The following is a 12,525-nucleotide window of genomic DNA, read 5'->3' on the forward strand; positions in this document are numbered from 1 at the left end:
CCAGCAACCTATCTGCTACCTACTCCTACACCACCACACGGTTAATCACATACACGGCTGCTTATCCTACTCAGAGATAATCGGAATCGCCAGCATTCGTTCAGGTTCGCTGCCCGCTTATAGCTACGGCTACCGCCTTTGCTAAGCTGGGTGCCGGTACCTTCCAGGTGAACTTAAACCCTGAAGCCTATACTAACAATGGTAGCGCATAGGATAGAATGTGAATCAGTCACCCGGTGGTGTGACTGCTATGTTCCCTTCCCAGACACGGACCCCCAAAGATGTCTCTTGGCCCGGTCAGGCTCGAGTCAGATGTGATATCAGCTTGATTATCATAGGAAACACTGAACCCGTAATGACGCAGTGTGCATTCTTTCATGCCGAAGACATGCGGCAGAAATTGATGGCCTCTATTGGTATGGTTAAGCTATCATGCTACGTATCCCAAAGCATCTAACCTGACTTGTGTACTTTCATCAGAATAAGTGACGTATAATCCATGCTACGGATACGGATCCGGACACTCGTATGAAAGACGGCATACAGACACGGTTTCCTAGCGCTGGTAGGTCGATGACTACCACCATGAATAGTTATCTGCCTTCACAGAATCGAAACTTAATCTGTCGTGATCATCAACTGCAACTCATGACTCGCCGAGGGAGCACTACTTGCCGTATGCGAACAAAGAGGAGGTTTGGCTTCGGCAGTGATCGTCTATAGTTGTCTCACTTAGCCGACCGATTGAAGGAGTTCTGTCCTGCCCACAGCACATATATGACTTATAACATACCTCTAAGGTATGGCGCTTAAAATCGCTTGTGCCGGACGGGTGCGGTTGACTTGTCGGGCTGGATGAAAACCTGACTTTTGGTAATCATCGTGTCCCCGTAACGTTCCCGTGCCTTTCGGTGCGCCACCTCGGTCATATTTTCCTGCCTCTCTTTGTTCTTGGCTGCAGTGGCAACTGCCGAAATTCGACTGTTGGAGTGGCTGATTGACAAGACCCAAGTCGAACAAGAGTGGCTCTACTTATGTACCCTTCGTCCTTCTTTGTCTTTGTTGGCCTGTTCCGAAAGCCATTGCCAATGGTTCGGACTCTGCCATTAAGGCGAAAGAGCCTCGTTCATCGCGTCACGCGTATTAACCAAGTCTGAGACAGATCATGATCAGCAGAACCGTTCCCACACTCAATCGCCTATACAGTCTTGGCAAGAGGTGTGTGTACGTGCACACACACACACACCGCACTTCTGTATTGTACAACTTCGTCAAAATTTATCATTTCACAACAATTTCTATATTAATTTAAAGTTATTTCAATGTATAAAGTAATTACAATACTAGTAATCAATTAAATCCATCGTAATAATACCTCCCAAAATAATTTTTAATTTAAAATCCACCGGCGTAAAACAATCCTATATTTAAAGCGGCGTACTAATAATCTACTTCGACGAAGATTAAAACTAGGAAAATCCTAGCTCAATAATTCTATAACGCGCCTTATCCCGCCCTAAAAAGAAGAACTATAAAGCTAAGTAGTTTATTAAAATTATTCTTAAGATTATTCTACTTAAGAAGAAGGCTATTCTTATTAAGACTACTATTAAAAAGACCGCCGTTACAAAGGGGAAGGCTACTATATTAAAATTAAAGCTAATTCCAATCCTAGTTCTAAAGCTACTATCGTCCCTCCTAAGCCTGTAATACCTATTAAAATTTCTAATAGTAAAGAGGATTCTAATAATAATAATAAAGTCGAATAATAATTCCCTGTCTACTTTATTCTTAAAAAGCGGACTCTTAATATTTTATTTTATCTATTGGGCGATAATAATAGCGAAATAGCCTCCCCAACTAAATTAACTACCTTAATACTATTAGTCCAACCCTACGCCGCCCGTAATCTAGTCGCTATAATACTACCGCCGCTGTATCCTAAATACCTTAATTTAATATAAGTCCAATTTAATATAGTTAGTTTATATAATTCTTATTAGCCGTATTAAATTACCTGTTATTGAAGAATGTAATTTATTTAAAGAGGTTAAGGTTAAATAAAATAACGGCAAATTCTATAAATAGTAGTTTAGAACGATAATACTTAATAAGATCCTATATATATAGTAAAGTTATATAGAAAATATTATTAGTAATAATATAGCCGTAAAGACAAAATAATTAATTTCTTTATATAATATTATATATATCGCTGCTATTTATAATAACCGCCGCGCCTAGGTTATTATATATAATAAGACTATTCCTAAGAAGGATTTTTATAACAAATATAATAATATTAAATATAAGACCGTTATAAAGTTATACCTCTACTATACTAGCTAATACTACTATTTTACTATATTATTCAAATTTTAATTAACTAACCCGCCCGCTAGTAAAATCCCTACTACCCTATCCTCCTATAGTAGTATACCCTCTACTCCTACCCCCTCTCGTAGTTTAATTAATTCTTTTATTACTTTAACCCTACGAACGGTCGATATACCGTTATTATAAGGGTTATAGATTCTAATTGGTATTAAGAAGTTTAAGCGCGTTATAATAAATATTATATTAATAGAAGTTAAAAAGAATTTAGAAGAAGACCGGTAGCGAAAGGAGTATACGGGGGTAAAGCTATACGGTACTGTATATTAAGAGCTAGTATAAGTATAGGCGTATAGTCTTAATTATAAGTATAAAAATTATAATAAGGCTATTAAGTATTAGATATACTATATTATAAATAGGAGTATAATTTATTATAACCTTAATATTAAAAATATAAGTAAGTAGGTACGCGCTATATCGTTGGGGAAGGCTATAATAATTAACCCGCTATTTAAATTGGTATAAAATATATTAGGTAATAAGATAGTAACCGCTTCTAGTACTAGTAATAATAGTAATAAACGTAAGGGGGGAGGTAACAATCTACCGGTTAATATTAATATTATTAATAATATTAATAGTAGTAATAGCAGTACTAATATAGAGACTATAAATAATCTACTATAAATTACGTTAAGGAAGGACGATTTTAAAGGTTTATACTAATTATACCCTCCTCCCCTATACCTACTATACCGACTATTATACTAATACTTCCCTCCCTACTTTCAATATCCTTAAATCTAACTACTTTATACCGCCGGTAATTCTATTACTAATTCAATAATCGCTAGTAGCTATAATTATAATATAGTAGGTATTTTCCCCCTACTAAATAAAATTGTAATTATTAATTCGTATATATTATTAGAGTATTTTACTATTGTATTTTATAAGTACCCAATTAATTATAAGACTTTTATTATTAGGTATATTGATATTAACCCTCCTCCTATTTCTATAATGATTATAGTATTTATTTAGTTATTAGTACTGCTATTAATTGTATTACCGTTGGTAGTAGGTAAGGAGGATAAAAGTAAGGAGATTGGAGATTCCCTAATAAAAGCCGGAGAATTATTTATATTACGTCCGCCTGTACCTTCGATTTTTAATCTTCGTTCGTTATTACTACCCTCCGCCCCGCTTAATTGGCTAACTAAAAAGATTATTACCAAGTTCTTTAAAATATTCTATAAGTATTATTATATTGGGTTATTAATTAAAATAATATTAATATATAGAGCTCTAATTACTTTAAGGAATGAGTTTTAGAATAAGGAGGCGCCGTCCAATATACTTACGCTTAGAGAGTAGCCGGTAAAGTAGTTTATAAAGTTAGAATTTAATTATAACTTCTATATAGTATTTAGGGACAGTATTAAAGACTTCCTTAAGACCGAATACACAATACTAGCAATATAATTAAACTATAATAAATATACCCTTTAACCCCTATTACCGTAACTTAATTAATTAGTATATACTTTAGACCTGCGATTTAATACTATACTTAAATATAGTATTATTAAAACTCTCGCTTCTATAGTAGGTAGTATTACTATTAGCGGTCCTAGTGAGTGATAATGATATTACAAGTCGATTTATAGTGAAAATGGGGGGTTTTTAGTATTTTAGTATTATTATATAGATAAATACAATTTCTAATACTTTTAGTAATTCTAATATTTCTAATATTTTTAGTATTTTTAGTATATAATTCAATTTAATATATATAAACCTATCTCTCCCTTCTATATTCTCTACCGCCGCCTAAATACAATACCCGTCTCTCTATATTCAATTAATTCGTTAATATATAATTCACTATACTCTTTATTAATATTATTAAATTAATTTATTATTAATTTTACATTTTTAAAATAATTATAGATTTATTATATTCTATACCCTACATCCTACGCTAGTCGTTTAAAAAACGCAATAAAATCGTCGTTTAATATCTTGTTACTGCCCTCGTTATAATATACCCTCTTAAACTATTATTTAAAATTGCTAAAATATATTTCGATAGGGTTAAATTCGGGAGAGTACGGTAGTAAATACTATAATAAAACCCCCTTCTAATTATATATATATTAGAATTCGGTATAGGGGTACCAATTAATATTATTTATTACTAAAATACTATTATAATTAGGAAATGGATTTATTTTAAGGAGTAAGTATTTTACTATTTAATTCTAAACCTTAATTAAGTCTATTGCACCTCTAAATACTAATATATTAAATAGCCTATTTATTATAATAGTTAGGAGGAAGTAATACTATATACTATATATAAATTTATTTAATACTATTATAATAGCGCCGCGAGGTGCCTAACTAATACAATAAGTACTGTCCCTTCAATCTATACCAAACTCATCACAGAATACAAATATTTCTATAATAAATAAAGAGATTTTTAATATCTATTTAATTATTAATATAAGGGATTATTATAATACTTTTATATAAAATCGCTTTTTCTTCTACTTCTCTTATCGAAGGTACCGCCGTACGGTTCCGGTCGAAACGTATATATTATACTCGTTAGCTAGAAAGGTATAAATTTCATCGAAGTATAAATCGGGTTTCAATATAAGGAAGTTTATAACTTTCTTTACAATATTAATTATAGTTAATAAAGTATAGGGAGTAATATAATATATACTATACCTTAAGCGCCTATATAGGAAGTTTTCTAATATTCCAAGAAGCTCGCAATAATAAAAATACTTTATTAATATCTAATAGAATATATTTATATTTCTACGCACTCCTTATACTTACACCAGCAGTCTTAGTAATATTATTAGGATATTTATTATTTACTAGTATTATTATTATTAATACCTTCTAGCGGGTATTAGAGTAATGTACTATATTAATAATAGTTTAAAAGATAATGTAAATATCAAAATAAATAACTGTACGACGTAGAACATTAAAATATCGACTTTTTACACTAGTTTTAGCCAGATTTCGATGTTAAACAATTAAGTTAAGTCGTATAAAGCGATATCAAATAGCCAGATTTATCAAATGCGGTGTGTGTGTGTGCACGCACACACACCTCTTGCCAAGACTGCACAGGCGATTGAGTGTGGGAACGAGGATCACACAATGGAGTTAAGAAACTACTCATCTCGAGTCCGAGACTACTTAAATTATCGAGCTAGTACATGGCTGTCCACCAACTATACTTCAAACGCGTACTACCTCCGAGCCTCGAAACACACCACCATTCCATCTTGTAGTCTTTGAACAAAGACATGAAAGAGGAGCCCAAAGCCATGATTGAGCCACTTCGATCGAGTTTCAATTGTGTTCACTTTCCCGTCTCACGGCTCGGTGGCTTCAGCCTCACTCTACCGTCATCTAGGACGACCGAAGCTCGAAAATGTTATTGTTTATGCCTTACCTTTGCCCTGCCTTAACATCTTGGTAGCTCCGTATATGGGATGTGCAAGTTTCCTCACAGGAATGGCTGCCATTCTCAACCAATATGTTACTGGTTCCGCACAATTTCTTTCCGGAGCCACCTAACACCTCTTTGAACTTGGTACCCAACCGAGGTCGACAATAACGCGCAGAGTACTGCATAGTAGTGTAGTCTGAGTCGGCTGCAGGTGCCGTCTGCTAAGACACGGCGCGGCTGAAGGTGGGCCTTCCTGCCCCCGTTCTCCCGGAGCCTCCGAGACAACGGTAAGCTGCAAGCCTATGTTTGTTTTGTTTCATGGACGGGTACCACGGCCTTGCCTGGCTATATGGTTTTCGCTTTTGTCTAGGAATTCAGTGAACCCTACATGGAAGCCAAGCGTGTCGCTCCATCTGGCGTAGGGGAATCATGTCATTGGTGGGCGTAAAGAATAACAGACACGCAAACACACAATATCTGACCACTGAAACATCATCATATGGTTACTCCATGAGGGTGAACAAACTGAGTGTGCACGTTGCTAACAATCGGTGTAGATACCTAGAGAGTAAGATCACCTCAAACCAATCAGCATCATGTGCTGCAATCAGTTCATGTGTCTTACTATCAACTAAACCACCACAAAACAGCTGAAGTTTCAAAACCAGAACTTAGTGTACGCCTAGTGTAGCTGCTATGCCTCGCTGTCATGCCTCGGTGGGAGAGCTGATATTGCTTGTGCATTGTTGTGCTGCTGACAGGCGGCACAGTCCACACAAAGAGCCTGTGTGCATGGCGCCAGTGCATGTGCTTCCTTATGCCGTGACTACACCTTTTAGCCAGAAGCAAACGGTGAGGAGGTGGAGGAAGAGGCCGAGAAACGGACAACCCGGCACACCCAACTCAACGGCAGCCAGGCCCTTCCGTCCCTTCCCCGCTGTCCATCTAAACTGCACACGACCGGAAACGGTTGAGACTGACTGAAGACAGCCCTCATAAGCCGGGAGCCGAGATAAGAATTCCCCAGGGGAATGGGGGGATGATTGATACGATAGATCACCCAACCCACATCGTCCGGGGTGAAAGAGGCCCTTGCCCGAGTCCATCATGGTCTACTTCCCCAATAACAGCTCTCGTGAGCTCCAGATGGGGATAGATGGAGGGGTGAGACACAGACACAAACATCGTGAGGCCACAGGCCGACGACGACGAAAGCACCAGTAACATCATGGTATCCGCAGTCAGTAAGTTCATGAGACGGGGTCCGAAAGGCTAGACTGCCCTTTGCCTCCTTCACCGCCAAGTGAGGGAGCATTTCCCCTCTTCCTGTGACAGATGATGGGGAGTTAGCGGCCGAGTACCCAGCAGCAGGAGACAGAGCTCCAGCCAATCCTGCTAGATAGGTAGTAGCACCGATGAGATGCGATGGGGTGTTGATGGATCACCGACCGGAGGCTGAGAGCGCGCGACCATTTCTCTCTCTCTTCCCCCCTCTCTTTCCCTCTCGTTCACGCTTCACGGTACGCCCGGGCCAGTGGGGTCGTATGCGAGATGCATCTTGGAATGGACGGTTGGTATGTGGTGTACGTATTGTGGTGGTGGTAGTAGTAGTAGTGATACTGGTGTCGACGATAGTGGTTGGTGGTAGGGTATGTTATCCAGTCCCAGCTTTATGCACGACAACAACTGTTGTTCATGCCGCTTGTCGGCTATCCCACCCAACCATCACTCAGAGTGCCTTCACACCCACGCACGCCCATGACACTGAATTCGCGGAAGGTGCCGCATCACGATTGGTAAACAGCTCCGAGAGGCACGATGAAGCCAGGTGTAGTTGACTACATACTTGGTAAAGTACGTAGCACCCAGCAAGAAGTAGAGATCAGAGAACGGCCGGCAACGACGATGATGGCGATGACGCTGAGACAAGGAAGGGTCCGATCCAGATTGCAGCCAGTGCAGTCTCCCTTATTGACTGGACGAGAGGAGCGAAAACAGACGCCGTCTCATCAATCCCTCTGCCACCGGCCCCAGCCCCAAGCCCTTCCAAAGCCCCAAGATAATGCGCTAATGCAAACACTTAAATAGCTTGACCCATGAACGCGCGGAGCGAGGGCAGTTGCTTTCTTACCCCATTCTCCTGATGCGGTCCAAGCTCCAACTGTAAAACTAACCAATGTACGTCGGCCCAGTTTGCTAGGTTTTGTCGTCCGAGGTATCATATTTTCAGGCGCTTTCCCAGCTTTTCTGGTCTTTCGTCTCGTCTAGACCACTGCCGATCAATGATGTTCAGTGGGATGACCCATTGGGACCCATTGGGACCCATTACATGGGACTCCGAGATCTATGCTATATTAGTAACATGGCGGCAGATGTCGGCGTTTTTTTTCTTTGGTGTGTTTGAGAGATGGTGATCCGTTTCGTCCGTTCCCCTTCCGGAGGTCTCCATCAAATCATGCCGCTCTGGCATGACTGCACAGAACTGCAGTACTGCGTAGCATGTACGGGGAATGCAGGACAGCGTAGCAATACAGTATGAGACCGGTGATCGTAGAGCGACGCCAGAGCGGGAACAATGCCTTGGAGATTGCCCAAACACCGGCAGGACTTGGTGATAATTCCCGGTCCGGTAGCAGAAGCCGCCGCACGTACGGTCCTTCCGAGATGTCGTGACGGACTTCCGGCCGATCAAGTTACTGACACAGCCAAAAGTTTCGACCCAAGTTGACGTGTATGGCTAAAGAGACAGACGTATCTACACTGTGACACTGGGAATGGGAGAGGCGCGATAATGTCCACTTATCTGGGTAACCCATCGGTTGCTGGCGGCTTTGAGGAGTGAGATGTGCGATTTTGCTTGGTAGATTCCAGGTCGAGATGTTCGATACATAATGAGAGCCTGACTTACATATGTAGTATACTGCGTAGTTCTAACTGCTGAAATCAGGTGCTGTTGTTAGCATGAAGCTGGTATCCTCGTAGGCACACTAACACAAAGTACATGTAACTGTTATCGATACTTGTGTAGTGCACACTAGTGGTCTCGATAGACTAAGCCGTGGAGTGTGCTTGTTGCCGATCTCAAGAGCGAAGGTTACACAGCTCCGCAACCGAACACCCGGAAGTCCAAGGAATGCCCGACTGTAGTGCCGACAAACAGCTACGAGCCTACGACGCCGTCAACACGGCGTGGAACTCGGGTACTGAATCAGCTGAAGACAACTGTCCACTGCGCTGCAAACGACCTGCAATGCTGACTCTTGCGGTGAGTATGGGAGTGAGCTAGTGGAGGAGAATGGACGACGGAACAGCTCATCAGCTGTCTATAGTGTACTGATCACAAGGATTGAAGGAGTAGTGAAAGAAAGCTCTTTGTCTGAATGGAGACATGGATGCAAAAGACAACACAATGCCTGATTTGGTAATGAGAAAACAAACACGTTGGCAACTAGCAAAGTCGATTGGCCAGAGACAAGAGCCATTTTCTGAAAGACCTGTGTGAGTGGCTACCGTGAACGCTTCACCGACTTTCTGTGCTGTTGCTGCAACAGCTGCTGGCTTCTGGAGCTTCTTGCTAGCCAGCAGTAGTGCCAGCTGCCAGCCCAAAGTCGATGCAGCAGCAGTAGCTTGTTTGGGCCCAAGCTGGAGGGGTACTGTACTGTAGTGATCTCAGTGGATGGCTTTGGAAGTTGGGCGTTGGAGAAGGCATCAACAAAACTGGAGCCCCTCCCCCTCCCCAGAGATTCTCCGTCTCCGTCCCGGAGGAACGAGACAAGTCGGAAACCGTTGATCGATCAGACCAATGACAGGGGCAATTCTACTTTGTGAGATAGGAGTGGATTCTCACTATGAACCTACTTGGCAGAGTGCCCAGTGGGGTGCTTCTGGAACTCTCTTGCGTTCTTGCTCCTCCATTTCTCGCTCTGTTTCGGCAACCACCTCCAGCTCCTCCTCGGGCTGCGGCTTTGCCCTGCCATTCATTCCATTCTTCCTTCTTGTTTTGTTGTTTTTCTCTTGGGCGGGAATTGGATCGGGGACCCCTGGGTCTTGTTGATGCCCCTGACCTTGTCGTTGTGACAATCAACAGTCCACGATCCACATTCATCAACCAAGAGGCCCAGCCAGAGGAGCCGACCGGCCGGCGTCGGCAGGATGTCTCTTGTGGTTGCTCTTTTTGGGCTATTTTTCGTATCTCAGAATGGGCCATGGAAATGGAGAAAAGTGAAAAACAGAGAAAATGAACCCCACTGTATCATCGTGTTTTTAGTGTACACTAGGCTTGCTCCCCACTGTAAATCCTTCCCGCTTGCCGGCCCACGCCGTCGTGTTCCAGCTCCAGGGCAGAGGTATCAGTCAGAAGCGAGTCTCCACATTTGGGCAACTTTCCGGGCCCCAGACTCAGAGTCTTTTTGTCAAAAGACCGTCCCAGCAATCATTTCCCCCTCGCTTGCGTGCAGTGCCGCCAAGTCAGTGCACACACATGGCCGCACGTACTGTAGTGTAGTGTACTGCGTAGTTAACTGTACGTGGGCACGATCTTGATTTCCCGAACAAGGATATCCACGTCTTGTATCAAGTGTGATGATTTGAATAAAGGTCAATATCACAACGTTGGAAATGAATCTGTTGGTTAGAAACACGCAGATTGACTCCCGGGAATGGCATAGTGGTCGGAGCTCAACAGCCATATTCGTCAAAGATTACCGCGTGGTAGCTTGTAAAGTGCTGAGAGTGATTTGATATTGATAATGTTGGAATGAAGGGGCCATGGGGATCTTCCCAACCACCAAGCCCCTTAGGCATATTGCCCGCTGGATGCACTGTGCCGCAGCAATGATGATGATGATGATGATGGATGACGACCGTCGACCGTCATCACCAGCTCCGGAAATTGATTGTTGTTGATCCCGCTGTAATAAAGAAGTCGGATAAAACGATGGATCGCCCTCCATAGAGGGAGGCATGACTTCCCTATTGGGATGGGTGGATGGAGGGGCAGATGGGACGCTCGTCGTCGAGGATATCACCTGCTTCCTTCCATGCCTTGTTGCCTTGGCCCTGTTTTAGCCTTGGCTTCTGCTTTTGCCTCGTGTGTGTGGGAGTCGGGAAGCCATGATTGTCTGTCTGTATGTACATACCTAGGTATATCGAACCCTTCTTGCAACGATGATGAGGCCCTCGCTTGCCTCCAGCCTTTCCTCTGAATGGAATCCTTTTCCGTCGCCCCTCCCACACTCCCAAATGTCTTCTTGGGTCCAAAGAAAGTAACCCCCTCCAACCAATCATCGGTCTAAATGCAGACAGTCAGCATGTGAAGCAAGCCTCACTTTTCCCTCTAATTCGTCCCTCCCATTTCATCTCAATTCTCGACTTTCTCACAGGCGATCAGGCGCAAAGCCAGGGTGAGAAATGCAGGTGCCCGCCCGCAGCAGCAGCAGCAGCACAGACTCGCACCCCCCCCCCCCCCCCCAACCGCCCACCACACACAACACTTTTTCGTCCCTCTCGTTTTGAGCTCGGGCCCAGGAAACAGAGAACGAAAAAAAAAGCAGGGCGAGGTGGCACCAGCACGAATCAACCAATCACCATCCTTCACATCTCTCAAACAGGTCAATGTCTCATCTCTCTTCTGATGCTCAATCGTCGTCCTCGCTTTCTTGCGGCTTGCTTGCTTGCTTGCTTGCTTGATACCATTCTTCCCAACCACCAACAAAAAACTACCCGAGACTACCGACAGTGAGAGGAGAGACAGAGGGGTCCTTTCTCCTTCCTTCGATTCAGACCCTTTCCGTTTCTGGTCATGGCGACTGGTAGCCGTTTCATTCTATGTATTGCTTCAGTTTAGTTCAAGTCCCCTCTTTTTTCTATTTTTCATTTTTTCTCTGTTTTCGATATCGTGCATGATCCAAGGTTGAGACAACACTCACTCACTCACATACCTGGGATTTCGTTCTACACCTGTTTTGGCTATATCCTGCAACGCTACTGCATAATGCCTACAGGAATGAGGCATCGTTCTTGCTTGATCTTGGTATCCTTTCTCGCACGAGAGAGAGTGTGTGGACATATCATGATGCAGCAAGGCAGATAGACAAGGAAAGAACTGGCAGGCGCCCGCTCGATTGCCATCGGGCGGTACGCATAGGTTCTACCGAGCGGTAACAGGCAGGGGAGTGTGGTAGCCGCATAGGAACTGACTGCCTGGTAGGGTCATGTTAACTCCACATTCGAAGGGCGCAGGGGCAATACAACAAGCGATCATGTGTTGAGACATCTACCATAGTATCGGACTCTCCGAGCCATCCGTCTCGACGTTCATCTGTTTGTTGTCGCTTGCAACGATCTCTCTAGATTAGGTAGCTATGTACCTTGTTTCTTCTGGCAACTGCTGGGCGCTGTTGGAAACGCTGGGAACATCTGATAGTGGAGTGACAGTGGGTGGTGTGGGTATTTGTTAGTGAGTGATTTGTGACCTTGTGAAAGATTGCATGTGTCACTGGATGTAAAAATTCACAAAGTCGTCTGCGTCATGCATGTCGGCGTCCACACGAACCCCTGAATGGGCCAGCCCGGCGCACAACCGGCCCTTTTGACCCACCGGCACTCGTTGCCCGGGTGCCCAGTAAGCCTACGGTACTGGGAGGGCAATTCAGGAGTGCTAAACATTGGCGGAACTCCCGACATGCAACTATCACCAGTGCCAT

This window comes from Neurospora crassa, linkage group IV, assembly GCF_000182925.2.
Source record: "Neurospora crassa OR74A linkage group IV, whole genome shotgun sequence".
Taxonomy (NCBI): domain Eukaryota; kingdom Fungi; phylum Ascomycota; class Sordariomycetes; order Sordariales; family Sordariaceae; genus Neurospora; species Neurospora crassa.